Consider the following 23507-nt stretch of genomic DNA (forward strand, 5'->3'; position numbering starts at 1 on the left):
ACAGTATATAAATATGTAAGCTTATAAGTACTGCCTTACTTCTCTTTAAGAAAGGAAGATGTAATGATACTTGATTTAAACGATTCCATGTCTTCCTGGGTTTGCTTAGCTTATTGTCAATATCTTTACACCTTTTTTTAAGACTTATTGACTGAAACGGGCTTTCACGAAAAAACTTAGGGCTTTGCTACAGGATACACCCTCCACAAGTTAAGGAAGTAAAAATAAAGGTATATATTTCTGTTTTATTTAAACCTTTTAAGTTCGTATGCATAGCCCCATTTGGCTGTTTGAGTTTTTTTTTTTTCTTTCTTCAGTAATATTTAATCTCCTTAAAGAAAAAGAACATATGCATTTTACTTTTTTTGTATCTCTTTAGTAATATTTTAGTGTAAAAGGATAACCAGTATTTAAACCTTTTATGTTACTTTATAAAGTTATTTTACACAATGTTGAAAAATTAATAAGAAAGCTACATATTTTGGCATCTGCTGCTTTAATTTTCAATGAAATGAAAAAAGCTCTCCAAGAGAAAACCTCAATTAAGAAGAAACAGTTTGCACTATCTAAAAAGGAGAAACCCTCATTTATAAAGGTTTGCTGCAGATGACTTAACTGAAAATAAATGAATAGTTCCTATGTGTATAATACATATTTATCTATTTGACTTATGCCTTTATTCCAGCAACTTGCAACATCTGAGGTACAATTTGTTACATTACTTTTGTTTTTTGCAGCACAGGCAGGTGAAATGACTTCCTCAGGGTCACACAGTGGTGTCAGTACCAGGATTTGAACTGACAAGCTCCGGGTTTCCTGAAATATTACTGAAGAAAGAAAAAAAAACGAAAACGGGCAAATGGGGCTATGCATACAAATGTCCATCCATCCATTATCCAACCCGCTATATCCTAAATACAGGAGCCAATCCCTGCCAACACAGGGCACAAGGCAGGAAACAAACCCCGGGCAAGGTGCCAGCCCACCGCAGGGCGCACACACCCATACACCACGGACAATTTAGAATCGCCAATGCACCTAACCTGCATGTCTTTGGACTGTGGGAGGAAACCGGAATACCCGGAGGAAACCCAGACAGACACGGGAAGAACATTCAAACTCCACGCAGGGAAGCGAACCCGGGTCTCCTAACTGGCACCTTTCACTGCGCCACCATACCGCCCGCATACAAACTTAAAAGGTTTAAATAAAACAGAAATATATACCTTTATTTTTACTTCCTTAACTTGTGGAGGGTGTATGCTGTAGCAAAGCCCTAACTTTTTTCATGAAAGCCCCTTTCAGTCAATAAGCCTTAAAAACAGGTGTAAAGCTAAACTTGCAGCACCGCTATTCAATTACACTTGCCTAACGCCTCTCCTAAGGGGAGATACTGTGGGATCTGGGCATCCGTCAAAGCACCAATCACAGGCCCGATTAGAAAGTGGGAAGCTGTGATTTGTCGTCTCCCTCCCATGTAACAATCACAGCCCGTGTTACAACGCACTATGTATGTATGTGTATATGTATATATATGTTGATGTGTGTGTGTGTATATGTATGTGTATATATATGTTGATATGTGTGTGTATGTATGTATATATATATGTGTGTGTGGATGTGTATATGTATATATATATATATATGTATATGTAGATATGTGTATATGTAGATATGTATATATATGTATATATGTTTACATAACCTCTTTAACACACTACTTCTCCGCTGCGAAGCGTGGGTATTTTGCTAGTAGTAAATATACACAGAGGGTAAGCTTGAACATGTTTCACTACATGTTCAAGAGACATAGGTACTTGTAGCCATTCACAGAAATAGACAGTTCATTGCATTGTCTCATGAAATTGTACATTAGAAGTAAAAGACTTTCCACACTTAAAGCTCACACATTCATGAAAAACTCATGGGAAAGAATTAGATAATAGGAAGAATGCTAGAAACAGTGCACAGCTTGATTATCCCGTGATGTACACAGAATTAACAAATAATTATGAGTTTAAATTAGTAAAGCAAGTCTTATTTCTGAATATCTGTCACAACACATGAATATCTGAACAACACATGAGAAAGTTCACTCGTCTCCACTTACTGTATGTCTGACAGTAAGCTTTCCTTGCTACTCTGCAAGCAGTAAAGTCTGTCCCTCTAAGTGATTATAATCATTCTGCTGTTCAGAAGGATTTAAAAATTTGAATACTGGTTCCTGCCTTGTGCCCTGTGTTGGCTGGGATTGGCTCCAGCAGACCCCCGTGACCCTGTGTTCGGATTCAGCGGGTTGGAAAATGGATGGATGAATGAATACTGTATCTAATTCCTACTGCTCATTTTTACATTTCATTTATTACAGCAACATACCATTTTCTTTGCATGAATATCCTTTTAATCCGTCAATCCTGGGTTCATTAAAATGGGTGACAACTATTATTGCTATAATTTACTTATAAAAAGAGAGGGACAGGGGCTTGACTGACTTTCAACATGACCTTTTAAACTCAAAGAAAGTACACAAAAAAGCTGTTGCGTAAGTGATATGGTTGGTGGTGAACAGAAAGTTGATACCTGGTTCTGATTCTCAAAATGCACAAAGCAGTTCTTGGTCTATTTAAAACCAGTGTGAATTTCAGCTTATAATCTATGCTGATGACGATTAGATTCCCAAGAGTCATCAAGCTAAGGAGACTTATTGTTTTCATGCAAGTATTTAATCTTCAGAGTGGTAATCATTTTCTTTGGGTTGAGGTGTGCCAAAGATATTTTGACTCTTAATGTGCTAGTTATCTCACATTACATTTTCAAGTCAATAGAAGAAATGTGACACTGCTGATATCTCCAAGCACAAAATGTTACATATTGTATTTTGTGTCAGGATTCTATTGACTGTGGTAAATTTACAACATGTGCTTTATTTTTAAAATAAAAATGGTGTATACCACTCAATATTTTTTCAAGCATCTCAGAGGATTTTACATGTATGAATATAGTATATGTAGTATATCTGTTGAAATCAGACATGGACTTCATCCCAGTGATAATTTTGCGGCCATTACTTAATTACGAGCATAAATACTTTTGAGACATAAAAAAAGCAAAAACGTAAAGGTAATGACATTTACTATCCACGTTTTAACTTCAGATCATCCATTTAGAATTACTCTTTCATTTCTGCTTTGTTTTTGCCTCTAGCTGACACTGTGAATACCAGACTTTGGCTTGCATAGTTATATCTTACTGTAACTATATTATTATTCAATTTAAATTTATTAAAAGCAAGATGGTAGAGATGTACACTTTCATTCTGAATGAGCAGCATGCTACCTTTGCACAGCATACTTACCGAGTAGTGGAAATGATTATAAAAAACAACAATATGATTAAAAAACATAGTGCTCAAAATACACTGCCAAAAATATTAAATATTAAAAATCACCTAGACAGGTTTATCCATACTGCAAGTTAATTTACCAACAACCTGGGACTACCCACTATCCAACCTGCCCTTTAATTAGGAGAGTTAAGTACAATTTACAATCCAGTTTAAAGTGAACAGTCCATTATTCCAGTACAGAACAGACACCAGTACAGATGCAGTTTTCATTGGAAGAGTGTGGACAAAAAAGTAAACCAAATGATTTTTGCATTAATACAGAGATACATGACTTTATTACGGTGGCGCAGTGGGTAGCGCTGCTGCCTCGCAGTTGGGAGATCTGGGGACCTGGGTTCGATTCCCGGGTCCTCCCTGCGTGGAGTTTGCATGTTCTCCCCGTGTCTGCGTGGGTTTCCTCCGGGCGCTCCGGTTTCCTCCCACAGTCCAAAGACATGCAGGTTAGGTGGATTGGCGATTCTAAATTGACCCTAGTGTGTACTTGGTGTGTGGGTGTGTTTGTGTGTGTCCTGCGGTGGGTTGGCACCCTGCCCGGGATTGGTTCCTGCCTTGTGCCCTGTGTTGGCTGGGATTGGCTCTAGCAGACCCCCGTGACCCTGTGTTCGGATTCAGCGGGTTGGAAAATGGATGGATGGATGGATGACTTTATTACACCACCAAGTCATTGCCTTTTGTCTTTCTTTACCCTGTCCTCAGCTGGTCCTTTTTTTTTTTTTTTTTTTTAAATTCTGCCTCTGTTATCATGGTAAGATTTTAGGATGCTCACATTAAAAAAATGGCAGCTGTGATGATACAATGAATGCAAATGTGAAGAGAAATGGTGGCAGATACATAACTTTATTTATATGACTTTCTAAAGATCATAACAGTGAGCTAGTGATGAGTTTCAGAACAGCAGTTAAAAAAAGTGTTAAATCTAATTCTTGACCCAATTAACATTACTGATTCAGGCAGCAATGACAGTGGTCTTTTTAGGAAAGTTAGTTGTCTAAATGCAAGAAACCCATTGACCGATTCCTGAAACTTTGTTATCTAAAGATTATGCCACATTATGCAACATTTCTTGCAATTTTCAATAGAAGCCTGCATTTATATAATCTTGGCCAGTTGGAGGCATTCGATAATATGCTCCCATGAAGACTGTCAACTGATGTGACATATCCAGCAACCTATTCCAAATAGCTGCGACTCACCCTAATAAAATCTTTTGATTTTGTCTTTAATCAAAGGGGCATGCTCCGTGTTCATGATAGTTAACAGCCAATTGATTCTCACAATGCACAGAATGCAGCAAAGAATAATAAGGAATGCAGGTGTTTTAGACCTCACTAACAGAAGAAATGATCATCTGTCTGATGTTGAATGCATTATGTATCAAAACAGAATCGATTAAAAGAAAATAAAAGCTGAGAATGGCGGCACGGTGGCGCAGTGGGTAGCGCTGCTGCCTCGCAGTTGGGAGATCTGGGGACCTGGGTTCGCTTCCCGGGTCCTCCCTGTGTGGAGTTTGCATGTTCTCCCCGTGTCTGCGTGGGATTCCACCGGGCGCTCCGGTTTCCTCCCACAGTCCAAAGACATGCAGGTTAGGTGAATTGGCAATTCTAAATTGTATGCTTGGTGTGTGGGTGTGTTTGTGTGTGTCCTGCGGTGGCTTGGCACCCTGCCCTGGATTGGTTCCTGCCTTGTGCCCTGTGTTGGCTGGGATTGGCTCCAGCAGACCCCCGTGACCCTGTGTTCAGATTCAGTGGGTTGGAAAATGGAGGGATGGATGGAAGAGCTGAGAATGCAGCTGAACTCACTGTAGATGTTAAACATTCATACAGAGCTGGCTCCATTAGGCAGCATGTTATTGGCTATCAGAGAAAAGGGTGAGCTCAACTGTGCGGTACAGTGTGCATTCAGTCATTAAATGTGATACGGCAACAATTTTCTGTTATTTAAATTGACCTATGGTCCTATGACAAGATCAGCAAATGCAGTTGGTAAATCTGGCATAACCCACAAATAGGCATCATTTAATGTGACATTGGCTTTTAGCAACTGACTTACTTTAAAGCAAAACTGCACTAGAAGAACAGTAAAAATAAACATAAGTGTGTTAGTTGGCAAAAAACATCAAATTTCTCAACTATCCTCCTACACCACGGATAAAACTAAGCAGATTAATTAATTATAATAATCAATTAATAATAATAATTCATTACATTTATATAGCGCTTTTCTCAGTACTCAAAGCGCTATCCACACAGGGAGGAACTGGGAAGCGAACCCACAATCTTCCACAGTCTCCTTACTGCAAAGCAGCAGCACTACCACTGCACCACCTAAACAGATAAAAAGAACAATCAGATGCAAAAACTGGGTAAATCTAAAAAGCTACTTGTATATATGTGATGCAATATATAAACTGCAAATTGGATTTCAGACTGTCATTCTACAAATCATGGTTTTCTTGTATTTTGTGTTTTTTTGTATTTGTATTCTGGTTTGTCTCTTATTCTATTTTTTAAAGTTATGTGTTTCCTGCATTTATATTAATTTAGTGTCTTATGCAGATATTATTTTATTTTCAATGTTGTATATTAATTACCCTGTTGTTCATTCTGAATTATTACTCATGGCACTCATGGGAACTCAAACCTGCTTACACTTTTAAAAAGGAGAAAGCAATAAGGATGAGGAGATGCCTGCAGGAATGATGTGTAGCCATTGTTTATGTCCTTGCATTCCCACCTTACCCTTCAAATGGTACAGCTTGTACGTAACTTATTCATAATTCCACCAAAGTTGATTTTTTGATAGTGGTCTAAGACCCCATCTAGTTTCAGTGTTTTTTAGGTTATGGGGAAAAGATTGATCTTTTTCTGAAAACATACAATGAAAGAGTGCATGATTTCAAATATGATTTACTAAATTCCAGGCCCTTTTGTAGGCTAGTGTCTCTCAAGATGTCAAAAGTGTGAAATGAAGAGTAAAACTAAAACTATTCTGATTTTACCATTAATTCTATTTTGTTTTAGTTATGTTGGTATCATTGTCTTTTTTTTTTTTTTTTAAACTCATTTTAACTGTAGTTTTTATTTTTATTTCAATTAAAATTATATTTTCACAGCTAGTTCTGAATTTAATCTTAGTTTTCATAAACCCTAATAACCCTGTACCATTCACTGGTCACTACCTGCTATTAGACAGCATTGTAAGGAATTGTGGTTTTGATGCACACTTCAGATAAGTAATAATACTGCATTGCAGCAATGACTCAAAAACCAAAGACCAAATTTTCTGGAGTTGTTCATGACATTATAAGCTAGCTTTAGCAAAAAAATTGACCAATTTTTAAATACAGGTTTTTCGCTATTCATTTTTTAATATTATAATCACTCATAACAAGGTAGTTTTTGATTTTAGGAATAGCATAGTATATACACAAAATATAGAGTTGGAAAAACAGCTTTTAAAACAATATGGGAACCATTTCTGTTCAACTTATATTTAGGGAGATATAGCCAGTCAAAGTCATAATTAGCACCCCAAAAGTAAGTTCAAAACTTTGTTAGCTTAAATCTCCATTAATATTGATCCAAGACATGTACAATTTCAGTTCCATGGGTTACTCAAACGACCAAATCAGCCTGCCAAGGTTAGTTACAATCTGTGACTATGAGGTCCAAAAGTGTGATGATTTGACATGAAATGACCCTACAGTATTTAAAGTATACAAAAAGAAGTGTAGAATTCTTCATCAGCACAGATGTTGGCTAAAGCCTATACCACAGTTTGTCAAAACAAATGAAAAGACAAAGCCATTGGTCTTGTTCGGGACAGCTCCCTATCAGATTTTAAGCAAAACTTTTCCTGAAAGGTACAGTAGCATTTAGCAGGATATGGCACTTTATGTTGCAAAAAATATAACTTCTAAATCCCCATAAATTAAATGAAATTCAATTAAATGATCATACCTCACAGTAAAAGCCATTGCTGGCATCACTATAGCAGAAGTATAAAAAAATGCACTGCCAACAACAAAGGAGAAATGTTTATATTTAGCAGAACACGTAATTAAATACATGAAAAATATGTCCTAGGAGAAAAAGTGCATATTTTTTCTGTTATATAGGGATGATTCAGCAATATTTGGTTCATTTTATGGTTTTTCAAATTACTTTAAAATGTGTAAATTAAAAACAAAATACAATTTATGAAAACAACCTCTTTGCAGCTAAATACTTTGAAATGACAAAATGTATTACAGAAGCAAAAATACATGACCTCAGAGAAGCTCCAAAACATGTTTATACTATACCACCAGTATTCAATCTACTTTTGGGTGACAAATGGAAAAAACAACAGATTAATTCAATAAAAACAAAATGATTCAGACAGTAGTACCATAATGAAGAAGGAAAACAAATCCTCTATATCAGGTCTTATAACAAACCAATTCAGCTTTGACAACTCGGTACTAGAGTCAAATTTCACAATGGCTATCTCAGTTCTTGTGACCAATAGGAAAATGGATATCAAAGCTCACATTTTCTCACATTTAACAAAACAAACAAAAAAAAAATCTTTGGATTTTAAACATGAAGGATTTCAAAAAAAAAACTAAAAAGTCTACAGTTGGTAATTAAACCGCACTTTCAAATACAGAAACAAATCACAGGAATAGTCATGATTGCAAAATTCAGACTACAGCATGGGTTTATTTGGTTCTTTCCATGACTGATCTTTTGAAGCCTGAGATCATTATTGACATTGGTTATGGGGTAAGCCCGTCTCAAAAATGTAGTCTTTTTTTTGCTTACAAAAATACCACTGCCAAATTTAGTTCTAATCAAGAATGGTGGATTAACATGCCTATGAAAATGCAACATGATTCAGACCTTTACTCTGAATCATTAACCATGTCAAACCAGGTTTTCTTCATTTTACAAGCTAAGCAACCTGGATATATATATCCAGTATCATAAAACATACTCTTTTATCTAATTATGAGATTTTTAGTGATAGCTGGTCCTTAGATAAATATATAACTATTAATTAGATACTGGCCACCAGCAGAAAGTTGGTGTACTATACATACATCAAAATACACCACTCTTCAAACATAATCAAATTGGTGAGAACATGGAAACCCTACATAAAAGGCACAGCTTAAAAATTAACCTGGAGTCACCCCCCAGGTGCTGCTTCCATTAAGCAGCACTGCCAGACTACCTTGCTGCTAGTAAAAACAAACTAACAAAAGACAAAATGTATTTGTCTCCTCACCAAGAAAGAAAAAGAACATGATTATTTACTAGGTTTTGTTACTAAAAAAATGACCTAAACTTTCTTTTTCAGTTTTATAGCTACCTGTTTTTGAGACCATCAGCAACATCAAGATGTGCAAGCAGGTGACTCACATAACTGGATTGGCAACTTTTCTAAAGGCTTGAAACAGCTTAGATGAGAAAGTTTACTTGAAAACTATATTTTTATTTACTTGAAAAATATATATTTTTGCATTACAGCAATATGTGAAAGTAAAGCATCTTTGCTTTGAAAACTTCACGACGTATGCGCGTAAAGTGATGTGGGTAAAGTCTGCCTTCTTCAAGAAGCCTGCCAGGAACCCCCGAGGTAGGACCCACCAGGTAGAATAGCTGGTTCAAATCAGTAGGGTACCTCGCTGAACATATTCACCTCTACAGAAAGTTTTTTTCTGGCCAAGAACACATCAGCTCAGGCTGTAACAAATATCCTAGACCCTAAAAGTAAACTTAAGCTTTATCTCAGAAGGATGCATGAAACTAGTCACAGCTCTTATAATTCTGGAGGGCACGCACTATCCTACTGCAATCTCAGCATACAGCATCATGGAGGATTTGGGCTCCTACCTGATGAATGAAACTGCAAAATAAGGTTCAAACGTGTGCTGTTTCATTAAAAGGAATGTAAAGTGCCATTTCATTATTGTTTTGTTGTAGCTGTTGCTACTTACAGTATTAAAAAAAAAAACCAAAAAAACAAAAAAAAAAACAAAAACCCAAAAATCTGAATTAAGGAAAATGTCAATGTCAATTTATTTCTATAGCACATTTAATACAACATAGGAATGCTGTGGCCAAAGTGCTTTACAATAATAGAAGTAACACATATAAATAAAAATATATGAACATAAATAAAAATAAAATAATAAACAGAAGTGATGTTATATAATCACAATGAGGAAACCATCAGTATTACTGAAGGTCACAGAATGCAAGTGAATAGAAATGAGTGTTTAATCTTGTTTTAAACAGTTCAATTGTAGACAACTCCTTTATGTGATGAGGTAAAGAGTTCCACAGGCGAGGAGCAGCAGCTGCAAAAGCCCTGTTTCCCTTGGTTTTACACTTGGTACGAGGGACAACAAGAGACAACTGACCAGAAGATCTAAGCACTCTGGATGGCTGGTGTAAAACACACAATTCAGATAAATAGGCAGGAGCAAGCCCATGTAAAGATTTAAAAACTAGCAGCAAGATTTTAAAATCAATTCAAAAACTGACAGGTAGCCAGCGTAAAGAAGCTAAAATAGGAGAAACAGAATCATACTTTCTTGCCCCAACCAGAAAGCAAGCGGCAACATTTTGGACCAACTGTAACCTGTTTATCAGGGATTTGCTAATCTCAGAATACAGCGAGTTGCAGTAATCAAGGTGAGAAAAAATAAAAGCATGAGTAGCTTTCTCAAGATCCCTAGAAGATAAAAAAGGCAGACGAAGCTGGAAAAAGCAACTCTTGACTACGGAATTTACTTGTTTCTGAAAAGAGAGGTTACTGTCAAAGATTACACCAAGATTGCGGACTTGAGGTTTTCAAAAGACAGAAAAAGAGCTGAGAAGTCCAAGACCAATTTCGGCTTTAGCTGATGGACCCTCTATAAGCACCTCCGTTTTATTTTGATTCAGATCAAGAAAATTATTAGCCATCCAGGATCTTAGTTCAGAAAGACAGTTGTGTAGTTGATTTATTGCACAGTTGCAGACAGGAAAATAAACCTGTGTGTCATCAGCATAGCAGTGAAAAGCAATGTTAAATTTCCTTAAAATAGCTCCAATAGGATGAAGGTATATAGAGAATAAAATAGGACCCAAAATGGATCCCTGAGGAACACCATATTTAATAGGAACAGTAGACGAAAAAGAGGAACTTGGAGTCACTGAAAAGTGTCTACCAGTTAAATATGACCTGAACCAGTTAACAGCAGCCCCTTTAAGCCCCACAAGATGTTCAAGCTGCATCAGCAATATCTCATGGTCAATAGTGTCAAAGGCAGCAGACAGGTCAAGGAGGAGAAGGACTGCTGCGTCACCCGAGTCCGTAATAATAGAGATGTCATTGAATACTTTCAGGAGGGCCGTTTCAACACCATGAAAACGCCTAAAGCCAGACTGGTAGATTGAAAAATAAAACGGTCAAAACCGAAAAATCAAAAAAAAAAAAATCTGAATTTGTGAAAAAATAAAATAAATTCCATAGGGCCCTACATGTCTAGTAAGGAGGCTGTTTGTGAAGGGATACACTATGGGTCTCATTGCACAGTGCTACTGTGGCACACTTAAGAGACTAAAGGAGGAGGACTGAATCTTCAACAGTTTGCCAGCGCTCATCTGATTAATATTTCAAAAATTCTGAATAAGTTTGTGTCTGGGTAAATTTTGTTGTGACATGGTTTTTACACTGGCAAGTCTGAAGATGTCATTAATGACAAATTAGAGTGTGTAGATGAAGCATGGTACTGACTTTCACAGATCTTGGTCTGCTCAGATTACTCACATTATCATGAACATTAGTTACCATGTTTTTAGATGTCTACAATCATTTTTCTGTTGCCTTCGTCAGGTAATTGGCAATGTTCTGTGATGTGCGTCTTTCATCAAAGCTGTAAGTTTCTAGTACTGCATTCTGAATAGCTCATTCGTCATCAATAAAGTGCAATGCTATTGTTAAATGAGAATCGGTGAATAGGAAAGGTTCACATCAGTGGTGATAGCAACACTTTCTGTTTAGCTTAAGAGAAGATGCATTCTTTTCATAAAGCTCATTTATTCTTGCAGTTAAGGTTTTTCAACATGATATGTAATATTGGGATTCAATACAATGCAAAAGATCCTTAACACCCTCAAAAACCCAAGAAGTGCCAGAATCACAGTATTAATTCATTTTGGCAACAAAATAGGTTACTTTGGCTGTCCAAAACTGCACTTGTCAATGATTCTGCACTGTAATAAATGCATTAAAATGTATTATCATCATACAAAAAAGATGTGTTTGTTGGGTCAGTTGGGAAATCTAAATTGGGTCTGTATAAATGGGGATGTGTGGATAAGCATGCCCTACAATGGAACGGTGCCCTATCTAAGTTTGGTTTCTAGATTGTACCCATCAGGCTATGCAGTAGTTATTTTTGGGAATGGTAAAATTACCAATATAGTAAAAGATTAATGAATTGCTAGAGCAGGTTCCACAGTAAAGAGATATACTGAATGAGATATTTAAGCATTCAGCACCGTTAATAAATAGTATTATACTATAACAAGTCTTTAATTATTTTTTTTGAAACATTGAAAAAAAAAAACAAAGATTGTAAAAGAGACTTCTGACGAAAAACTGTCAAAATATTACCTTTACACTCAAAAATAAAACTGTGTTAGTCTCTTTTTGGAACTCCAAATTGGCTAAGAGAAAAGGAAAAAAAACACAAACCAGCTTACAAATATATTTATCTACCTCCTGCTTTTAGATTCAGAATTCCTGAGAGGTTATAATCATCATCAAGCATAATTCATAGCCCTGTAAGGGGCACCAGTCCAGCACAAAGCACATTCACACACACACATCCACATTTAGTGGCGTCTTTAGTATGTGGGAGAAAAGCTTTAAAAAATATATATATATATTAGAGACTGAGGGCACATGCAAACTCAACACACACATGGACCAGGCCTATGGGAAACAATAAGAATGAAGTATTCCTGCACTGTGAGTTTGCAGGGTAAACTCTTTTACTACCTAGTCATCAGGCTTGGCAATTATTCAAGCATACAATGTACAACAGAATGCAACTTTTATTCTATAATTAATCAAAGGATAACAGTCCTTTCAGCAACCTTGTCATGCAAAACTAACAACATCCATTAAAAAAAACAAAAACAAAAAAAAAAAAAAAAAACTAGCAGTCTTATTGTGGGTGCATGTGAGTGGGTCCTGTGATACAGTGACATTCTGTCCTGTGCTGCCAGTAATATAAGGCCCCACATGCCCTTGGAATTAATTTAAAGGAGTTAAAAAATGTTATGTTTCTTAGTTTTTCTTAACCTGCATTTTCCATCTAAAACAGTAAGCAATATATTACAAGAGAAACACCTGGCACAGGTTAAGAATCAACTCTGGATGAAATATTAATCCATCAAATGGGATATTCATGCACACATGCAGACTTTGTCAACTTGTAGGCTCATTGTTCAATTTTAAATACTGTACGTCTTTGAAAGGTAGAGGAAACCTGAGCCCACAGAAAGACCTTACAAGCTCTGCGAGACTGCCACAAATCAAATCCAGATCCCTGGAAATATGATGCAAATGCACTAATGATAATATACATGGCAATATTGCACCTTTGGGGTATTAGGTTAGAGGAAACGCAAAAAAAAAAAAAAAAAAAGCAAGCCCATGCCTTAAGAGCATTTTGAAAACAAAAACTACTGAAACTTGAAAGTATTTTCCAATGCTGATAAATTTCACAAAAGTAATTAACTTACCTATGGTTTACTCCACAGAATACCTCAAAATTCACAATTTGTACATGGGAAAGGCAAAATGTCATACTTTCTTTACTGGTTTCAGAGTTTCAAGATAGGTGAAAAGGAATAAAAATAAACTCTCAGGAAGTTTATAACAACTAAAAAAAAAACAGCAAGTTGCAACACAAGGAGCAATGAAACTGGCACAGTCAGGGAAAATTTAACTCTTTTTCATTATGGTTCTGAAAGGAATTTAAGCTTTTATGGCAGGCTGTGCTTTTGAAAGTGTGTTCTCAGAGCTGCAGTCCACATTCCCAATTGAAGCACTAGTGTGAAAGCGCCTTCTGAAAGAAATCTCTTGGCTATATAAATACATTTATAAAATACGATGTAAATAATAAACACCATCGTTAGAACCTTTGATTGCCCATCTACAGCACCCATCCACAAATCAAAACCGAGCCCAAATTGTTCCAGTCCTGACCAAACAAGCAATCTAAGTACGCATGCTAAAGATCATATCCTAATGCTTGACCAGTAGGTTTGCACATTATTTAACAGTATAATTTCTTACACCGTCACAATTGCTAAACTGTGCAATGTGTGTAAATGTACTGATATAATGGTAGCTCTGTATCTTTCCAGGCAGACAGTGTAAAAGTAGCATTTGCCTTACTGTAGGAGGAGAGGCTTGGGCCAAAGCAAAGTAAGAAATTGAATCATTTGCAAAAAACATGTACCCCTCATGTTTTGATGATTAAGGCAGATCTTGTAAATCTTTATTATTGGATCAATTACTTTTATGATTGAATGATTATGGATCCACTGCTTGACCAGCTTGTTTTATGGTTGATAGACAAAATAGGTGGTAGCTAATTTTAAGTGAAGATAATTTGTATATTGCTTTCCTTTGATTTATCCATCTCATGTAAAAGTAGGAAAACATTAACTAATCAGTCAGATGTTCAACCTAATATTTGAAGTTTTTGAGTTAATGTTGCAGTTTGGAAGAAAACAAAAGGAGTAAAAATAATGTAGAAGGAAAGATACAAAACAAGAAATAATGGGTATTAGTATGGTCACAAATGTTTTAATTGGTGCATTTTTATCTATAATGTTCATCACCATAAAAAATGTAATCAGGGATACAGTATTTCTGAATGTATGTTTAACAGTATTATCTTAATCTTAAACTAGCAAAGGAAACCCATTGCCCACTTTCGTCTCTGTACAATACTTCAGCAGCACAAGCACACTGCTATAGCCATGTTACATGTAAACAACTCCAAATGATCCTAGAGAAGTCACAGTACAAGTTGACTTAACAATATTATTAGGAAGAAGAAGATATGAGACATTCCTAGGTGTTACAAAACTCATAGGTTTAGAAAATTACACAAAAATAAAATCCATAAGCAACACAAAAGAACACAAGCTATAGAAAAAGAAGTCTTCTGTTGATCCTGTTGACATTTAGCCTGCAAAATGCCAAATTCAAAGGGCCACACCCTTTATGACCATTTAGAATTAGAAGGGTCATATTACATTGGGAGCTATATCTGTCATTTTCTCTGAAAAGCACAACTGCTGTAATTATAGTAAATTAGCACCAACAGCAGCAACCTGACTCATAGATACAGATTCCATTGTCACAGAATGAACGGAAATAGTTCTCCCACATATGCAAGAGAAAAGATGACAATTTTCAGAAATGCCACATTGTGAGTCAACAAGACAAATGCCATTTTGCTTAAAAACAACTAGTACCTATTAGCCATGACTAGAATACAGCAAACCTAACTGCAAAACAAACCACATACTATAGTTAACCACTACATTAAAGGATCAGTACTCTCTAATGTCAACCTACAATTTTCATTATGATAAATTCAGTTTTAAGTTATTTTTGCATTGTAAGATAAAAATGTATCTTTTTCAATAGATATACACATATATACTGTACACAAATTATATTTTTTATATATATATATATATATATATATTATATATATACACACACACACACATACATACATATATACATATATGTATATACGGTGTGTGTGTGTATATATACATATATGTATATACAGTGTGTGTGTGTAATATTATATATATTATATATATATATATATATTATATATATATATATATATATATATATATATATATATATATATATATATATATATATATGAGAGAGAGAGAGAGAGAGAGAGAGAGAGAGAGAGAGGGGGGGGGGGGGAGATAGAGAGAGAAATAACTGGCTTAAAATAGCCATGAATCACTACAAAAAAATACATCATTTGATTAATCATCTCAATTACTACTTTTTAAAATTGATGGTCTGCCATCTGTTCATTTCAGAAGAAATTTACATCCATCCTTCCATCCACATTCTCATTAACTAAATCTAGTTCAATTAATCAGAGGTCACAGAGAACCAAAAAGGTATGAAGCACCAATCCAGGGCAGGACACCGAAGATACCCTATGTCCCTATTTAGTGCTTTAAACAGAAAATAAAATTGTAAAACATACAACATATGTTAACACATGTTATGAGTTTTCAGCAGAAGACACAGAATCAGTCAGCAACAGAGATAGCAAGGGTCATTTTGGGAGAAAACAGTATATTCTTTTATTGAAATAAAACCTGAATCACATCTGAATTTAGTCAATAAAAACATTAAGTCAAACCTGAAAACTGTTTAAAACTGTGATAAGCCTCTACTACCCATAAACAAACATTTACTTTCTAAAGAACAACAGCATACTATTTATTATGCAAGATTTATAATATATAAAGATTTAACTCAACTACTTAACTAATGCACCGGACCTAGATTTGAACTCTTGGCACAGTCACTGTTCAAGTGAAGCTTGTACAATCTTTCAGTGCTCACACAGGACATGAATGATAATTAGTAACTCTGAATTACTTTACTGTGTGTATGTTTATGTCCAAAGATTGATCAGTGTTCATGAAATTAGCTTCACAACATCTATTTGATTCAAAGTTCTCTCAATATTTATTAGATCTGTTTATCGGTACAGTGATTAAGTTACACAGTCCAATGACACTCAAATCAATACTAAATTGAAAAGGAAGTCACACCGGTGCAAGTCTGGTTCATTTCTTGAACCTATTTTTCCACACTTTCATCCAGTTTTATCCCAAAGGTTTAGATAACCCAGGGCTTCTCTTTCCTGTTTTGTGAAAGCCACTGGCAGTAACTTAGGAATTTCTTAAGGCCAGACTTTGACCTCTAACAGTTATGTCAAATGTTTAACAGGATTTTGCTTTTTCCCACCTCAGGAACACTGCCAAAATCTAGTAAATTGTTTCCCAAACAGAGTTGAAGATGATACTGCATGCATTTGTGTCATCTCAATTACTGTAGCTCTAATTTAAAATGTTAAATTCATCCTCACTGGATGAATATGAGTCAGCAACAAGACAAACAGCTGGTACAGAAGGCTCCCAAATAGATCATCTGTCAGATCTCCCATCTTACCCACCCTGATTTCTTTGCAGTGGCGGCACGGTGGCGCAGTGGTAGTGCTGCTGCCTCGCAGTTAGGAGACCCGGGTTCGCTTCCCGGGTCCACCCTGCGTGGAGTTTGCATGTTCTCCCCGTGTCTGTGTGGGTTTCCTCCGGGCGCTCCGGTTTCCTCCCACTGTCCAAAGACATGCAGGTTAGGTGGATTGGTGATTCTAAATTGGCCCTAGTGTGTGTTTGGTGTGTGGGTGTGTTTGTGTGTGTCCTGCGGTGGATTGGCACCCTGCCCAGGATTGGTTCCTGCCTTGTGCCCTGTGTTGGCTGGGATTGGCTCCAGCAGACCCCCGTGACCCTGTGTTCGGATTCAGCGGGTTGGAAAATGGATGGATGGATGGATGGCTTCACATGAAATTCAGAGTTCATTTTAAAATACTGTTTCTTACTTTTAGAGCTCTATGTAGGGCCCTATGATTTCCGCTAATCGAAGAACACAGACAGAATCATAGAATTAACACATAAAAACAGATTTTAGATTTAAAAAAGGAAATGTGCAGAATTTACAGACTGAAGGGGTGACTACTACAAAACTTCCCAGATACTATTTTCTAGTCTGTTTTTCAAAAGAAAGCAATTATTCGTAGATATCCCGTCATGCTGCTATCTGTTTGTGCGCATATTTGTGCATGTTTTCTCATTAAAGGCAAGTGAGTTAACTAGCTGCATAAGACAGGCGGAAATATCGAAGCAAGCAGTATCAGATACTGTACCTCAGCTACGTCCAAAAAAAAAACTAAGAAAAACTAGCTTAACTGCAAAATTGAGGGCACAACAATATCTTGGTGACTTTTACAAATCTGGACAACAACTTTTCTGCCAGCTTTGCCAGCATACCATAGACTGGACATGAAATACTTGCAATGACCACATCATATCTAAAATTCATCTCAAGAACAAGAAAAAATTTAAATCAACGAGCGTTCCCCTTCAGGTTACAATAGAGGAAACAACAAAATCGTCAGAAGCAAGATGCCAGTTTGTGAAGGTCTTTGTAGCCATGTGTGCGGAGTCAGACATAACGCTCAAAAAAAATGAGGAAGATGCAGCCTTTCTTTATTAAGCATTGTAAACAGGGAGGCACACTGCCAGAAAATGAAAGCAGTCTTTGTCAAACTCATTTACCCCATGTCTAGGAACAACATATGGACATCATTCAAATTTATGCTGTAGTTGATGAAACCACTGATAGCCGAAACCACAGCAACTCAATATAGGTGAGTAAATATTTGGCTGTATGGCAATTCTTTTATGTAATCAGTTGTACAGGATGTGTTTACTGTAAGTTACTGAACCACAGAAAAATGTTATTAGTAAATGGCATTGGGTGTTAAGGGGTTCCCTTTTGAAAATTAACAATATTTCTGGATTTAGTAAACGTTTTGCCTCACTGCAACTCTTCCTAAACTCAGCACCTACAAACCTGGGCAGAAAAGCAGGTTTCTCCTCAGACACAGTGAGCCCTTAGAAGTGGTTCTTTTTCTTTGTTTCTGTCTAATTCTAAGATTTAGTGTCTCCAGGTTAGTTAGCTTTTGCTTTGCAATTAATAATTTTAATATATGCAGTAGATGAAGCTACAGATGTATGGCTTTTTAAGCTATTTATGTAATGATATACATTTTCAATCTGTAAACATTTAAAGTTTAAGAATCATTAGAAATAACTGACATAATGACAATTACAGGTACTGAAGACCAGTACTTTCTGGCAAATGTTATCTTTACACAGAGCTGAAACTTGTCCACCTTTTCATAGGCAGTACTTCAGTCCCTTCACAACAATCAGCTGAATCTTAAAGACATTTTAACAATGGTTACAGACAATGCATCATATTGTCTGAAAGCATACCAGGAAGTTTTAAAAGGGGTTTTGCCTAGCAGTGTACATTCAACCTGCTTGTGTCATGTCAGATTGGTGAAAGAGACCTGGAAGCACTATAAATACTTCAGTTAGGCTGCATCACTAGTGATGTCGGTAAAATCTGCCTTCTTCAAGATGGAGACTTGATAGAGACTAGAAAACTAGAGACCCTAAAAGTGAAGTTAACCTTCTTCTCCGAGATATACATCAAACTAGTCACAGCTCTTGCAATTCTGGAGGGCACTCACTATCCTACTGCTGTCTCAGCATACAATATCATGGAGGATCCGGGCTCCTGCCTAATGAAAGGAACTGCAAAAACCTATGGCTTTGGTGCCAAAACTGATGAGCTGTTTAATCGAATGGCCGTGCAACAGAGGAGAGAAGTGCTTGACCACCTGCATGATGCATTCCACCTGGCCTTTACTAAGTTTTCAAAACAATGGAATGTCCATCCTGTAAAAGAGATATACAAGCTGGTCAGAGTGTTTGATCCCAGGCAGGCCCTTACTATGGAAAAAACACATTGAAGGATACACAAAACTGAAACCCATCAGCAGAGCTAAGTGAAGAGTGGATAGTGTATTTACACTGTGCTTCAAACAGGGGTGGGGGGTCTCTCCTCTTCTGTGGAGCTGGCTGAGATTACTGGAAGAGTGCAAAACAGTTTTTTTCCCCCAAGGGTGAAAGAGATAGCATTGCCCTACATATACTGCCCAGTCAGCTTAGTTGACTGTGAGAGGATTTTTAGTAAATATAAGACTCTCCTCACAGACAAGAGAGTCATTCAGTGAGCTAAACATCAAGCACCTCACAATTATGTACTTCAATGGGGATGTGGGTCTGGGAAATTGTAAGGGCATTAGAATATAATGACTATTAGTTTGCTGAATTCAGATGTTTAAAACGTACAAATTACATTTTTATTTTTAGTTAAAATTAGGGGGCTTCGCCCCCTGCTCGCTTCACTCACCAAATCCCCCCGCCTGTGCTTCGCGCCGTTGTGAAGAGGGGGGCTGAACGCACCCCAAGGAGACACGGTCACACCTACGAAAACCCTCTGAAACGGTGATACAATGGGAAACAAAGTTTTAAAGTTTTAAAAAGTCTTTGCTTGATCAGCTGCTGGCTTGCTGCTGCTGCCATGCTGCATGATTTGTATCTCATGCACCACTTCAAACGTTTAAAAGCCTGTACAGCAGCTGTCCTTTTGTCTCACTGCCTTGTCTCTCTTCTCCCCCAGACATCCTCAAACACTATGCGATCTCTTTTTGCTGTTCCGTTATTTCACAGAGTAATATTTTCCGTTTGTTTGCGCTAATGTGATCTTTACTATCATTTTTCTGAGACTTTCAAATTTTCCTACTTTCATTATCTCTAAACTGTTCTGCATATGTATTGCGCCAATGTTTTTGAATTCTTTACAACGTTCTACTTTGTCATCTACTCTGTTTTTTTCCAGCCCCAGGCGTGGTTAAATCTCTTGGCGCAAAATCTAGTCTCGCGGGACGTGAAAAAGTGTCCTTCTGAGAAGGTCACGTCTCATCTCGTCCCAAGTTTTTTTTTTATATATAATAGAGAGATACATATATACGTGTATTTTTTTCAAGCATGCCTTGAACTTTTATTTATTCATTAGTTCATGCCCAGAACTTCTAGTCGTTATGTTTACGTACAATAAGGTACAGTGGTGCTAGTGTGCCGTTTCATTAAAAGGAATGTAAAGTGCCATTTCACTACTGTTTGTTTTATTGTAGCTGTTGCTACTTTCCTATAGTTAAAATATGGAATTTGTGAAAAAATAAAAAGGATTTCACAGGGCCCTATACTTGGTCAAACTCCTAACTACTGCAGCTTTATATCATATGCAGGTCTCAGAGGTCTTCTGATCAGGGTTTGTTTGCTGCCCATGCACACCATACTCAAAGGAATATGTCTGAATTAAAGACAGGTTTTTCACTAGTGAATGATGGGGGGAGGCAGATCTTTAAATCCATACACACACTGTGGGAATTACATCTTTCTTGTTTACATTTAATGCAGAATTTTCAGGAATTGTTAGTATTTGAGCAAAAATACACACATTTTGCATGTTTAGAATATACAAATGGATATCGAACATGTGGATTATGTACAAAGAGTTACACAGGAGTTTGTTTTTTATTTTTCTCTGTTTTTCATGGACTTTTTTTGCATCATTTGGCACTGTGAAGTGTTTGGTCACCTCTCAACCAGGCTAAAATGGAATACTCAACATTTAATTTCTCTGTGAAAACAAATAATTTGAATTTGAAAATTAAATATTTAAAACATTGTTTGAATGTATACACATTGGGATTTAAACTTCTTAAGGCTACATAAATCTATGTTGTAATGAGATACATGTAGGTCATTAACTAGCCATTTCCTCAAAGAGATGAACTCTGGCCAGTAAGGGCAGTTGCAAAGACAACAGCAGACAGTAACAAATTATTTTAGCTAAGGAAACTTGCTTCTCTGCTTTTTCTTTGATCACATCTGTTTGTGAATTCTACGCTCAGTATAAATCAACCTTCAAGCACACATGTCAACTGAAGTTAGAGAGAAACTCCTAGTCTATAGTGTGCCATAGTAACTGGTTGTGTTGAGATAGATAGATATATACAGATAACTTTATCGACAATGCTTGCAGGCTACACAGTTCATATATAGTGTTTGTTTTTCTATAATATTATGAAAACAAAAATGAAACCAAACACTTAACTCAAATATTAAATATAAACTCACACAGAGCATTCCGTATAGGAATCTCTACAGCAGAAATTATTTTGACAGATGCCTTCTTTTTGAACACAATTTAGTTACATAAATACTCATAAAACTATTTCTTTTACATTCTAAAAGATGGTGCACTGCAGACTTTCCTATACATGGCACAGAACAAATGTACAATGCACATCCGAGTAGTTGTCTTTGGTGAATTGCGGTAAAATATTAAGAAAAATATTGCAATACTTCACTGTATCTAACGAATGGTCTGTTCATATCAAAATTACTACAACATATCAATCTGATACTGATTAGAAGTGCCTTTGGGAAAGTATCTGCTCAGTCTTCTTTGGTTCTCAAAAAGCTACAAGTAAACAAGTACTAGACTCGAAGGTCAGGAAACAGAAAATTTAAACAGGGGCTGGGGGTAAATAAATAAATAAATGCAAAGCTATAAAGAGGCCGGATGTAAATCAGTAAGTGACTGGAAACTTCATCTCATGCAAAAGATGAGAAGAGCACATAGTGGAGAAAAAACATTAAAATAGGAGGCCCTGTAAGAACGGGTTCCTAAACCTCGTTTTACCTGGTACAGTCAGTACCTTTTTATAACACTTGATTTAATTCAGTTGTGGAAATCTGATTTGGATTAGAGGTACAACGACGTGCAGTTTAGCATCTAACCAGAAAATGCAAATAGTAGAGTAAGGTGCAATAGACAGTGGGTGCAAACAGTACATTAACATTTGATAGACAGTAAGGTGCAGTAACACAACATGTAAATAAGAACATACATATCTGTCTATATATATATACATATGACATTTGAATTTACAGGTAGTGGTATATACAAGAGAGGTTATATAGATATGAACACTGGTCACTTTGTATAAATACATGATATATGAATATAAACATATGAAATATTTTATGTACAGAATAGATATATGTAAACAGGAGAAAAAGTACAGTCAGAAGGTATTGATATTTAGAAAGGACTGCTATTGAGTAGTAACAGTTGAGAATTCAGAATAGTGATGTTATCATGAAAGAAATTGTTCTTGAGCCTCCTATAGCACCTCCCTGATGGAAGGAGGGTAAACAGTCCATGTTTGGGGTGTGAGGCATCCTTGTTGATGCTGCAAGCCCATCGCAGACACCATGCATGCTGTAGGGCTGTGATGGTCAGCAGCGGGATGCCAATGATATTTGGGCTAATTTTCACCAGCCATCGCAAGGCCTTCACCTCAGCTATGAAGCAGCTGTGATACCACAATGTAATGCAGTTAGTCAATATGCTCCTGACAGTGGAGCTGTAAAATTTCAAAAGAATCTGAGGAGACAGGCAGGCTTTCATTAGCCTCTGCAGAAAGTAAAGTTGCTGCTGCACCTTTTTAACCGGACTGGAAGTGTTTATCATCCAAGAAAGGTTCTCAGAGATGTGGATGCCCAGGAATTTGAAGCTGGAAACACAATCCACCTTAGCCCCATTTAAATGAATGGTAGCATGTTTGCTGCCTTTGGTTTTCTGGTAATCCACAATGAACTCTTTGGTCTTCTTGGTGTTGGGGGTGAGGGTGTTTTAGCACACCATGTTACCAGGTCCTGAACCTCCTATCAGTAAAGGAACTGGCTTGCAAAATTTTAAAAAGGCTAATCTGAAATACTGCTTTCTTTGTAAATTACGTTGTGCTTGGGGATAGGTGGTGTAGAGTAGATGGGGATGTCGTTTGTGCTAACCATTTTTGTAACTTTATAAATGGTGTTCAACCTTAAATTGGCTAAACATTTAAATGGCTTTTACTCACATCCCTAACAACAGTAAAATTTTATCTAATATACTGTATATACAAGATGATTAAATGAGGTGCAATAAAAGGAAAACAAATGTATGAAACAGATAACCCTTAGAACCCAACAATGTTGGAAGAAATAGATTTCTGCAGTTACACATAAACAGACTACACCCCCAGCCCTTAAAATTGTGCTACACTTGAACTATCCATCCATCCATCCATCCATTATCCAACCCGCTGAATCCAAACACAGGGTCACAGGGGTCTGCTGGAGCCAATCCCAGCCAACACAGGGCACAAGGCAGGAACCAATCCTGGGCAGGGTGCCAACCCACCGCAGGACACACACACAAACACACCCACACACCAAGC

General features: G+C 36.7%; 1 protein-coding gene across 3 annotated transcripts in view; it reads right to left on the reverse strand.

The window, feature by feature from the left end:
• The window catches only part of ppfibp1b (PPFIA binding protein 1b), a 229520-nt gene that overhangs the window by 182747 nt on the left and 23266 nt on the right, over window positions 1-23507 (reverse strand). The gene's annotated exons all lie outside the window — the stretch shown is intronic.

This window comes from Erpetoichthys calabaricus, chromosome 1, assembly GCF_900747795.2.
Source record: "Erpetoichthys calabaricus chromosome 1, fErpCal1.3, whole genome shotgun sequence".
In the NCBI taxonomy this organism is placed as follows: domain Eukaryota; kingdom Metazoa; phylum Chordata; class Cladistia; order Polypteriformes; family Polypteridae; genus Erpetoichthys; species Erpetoichthys calabaricus.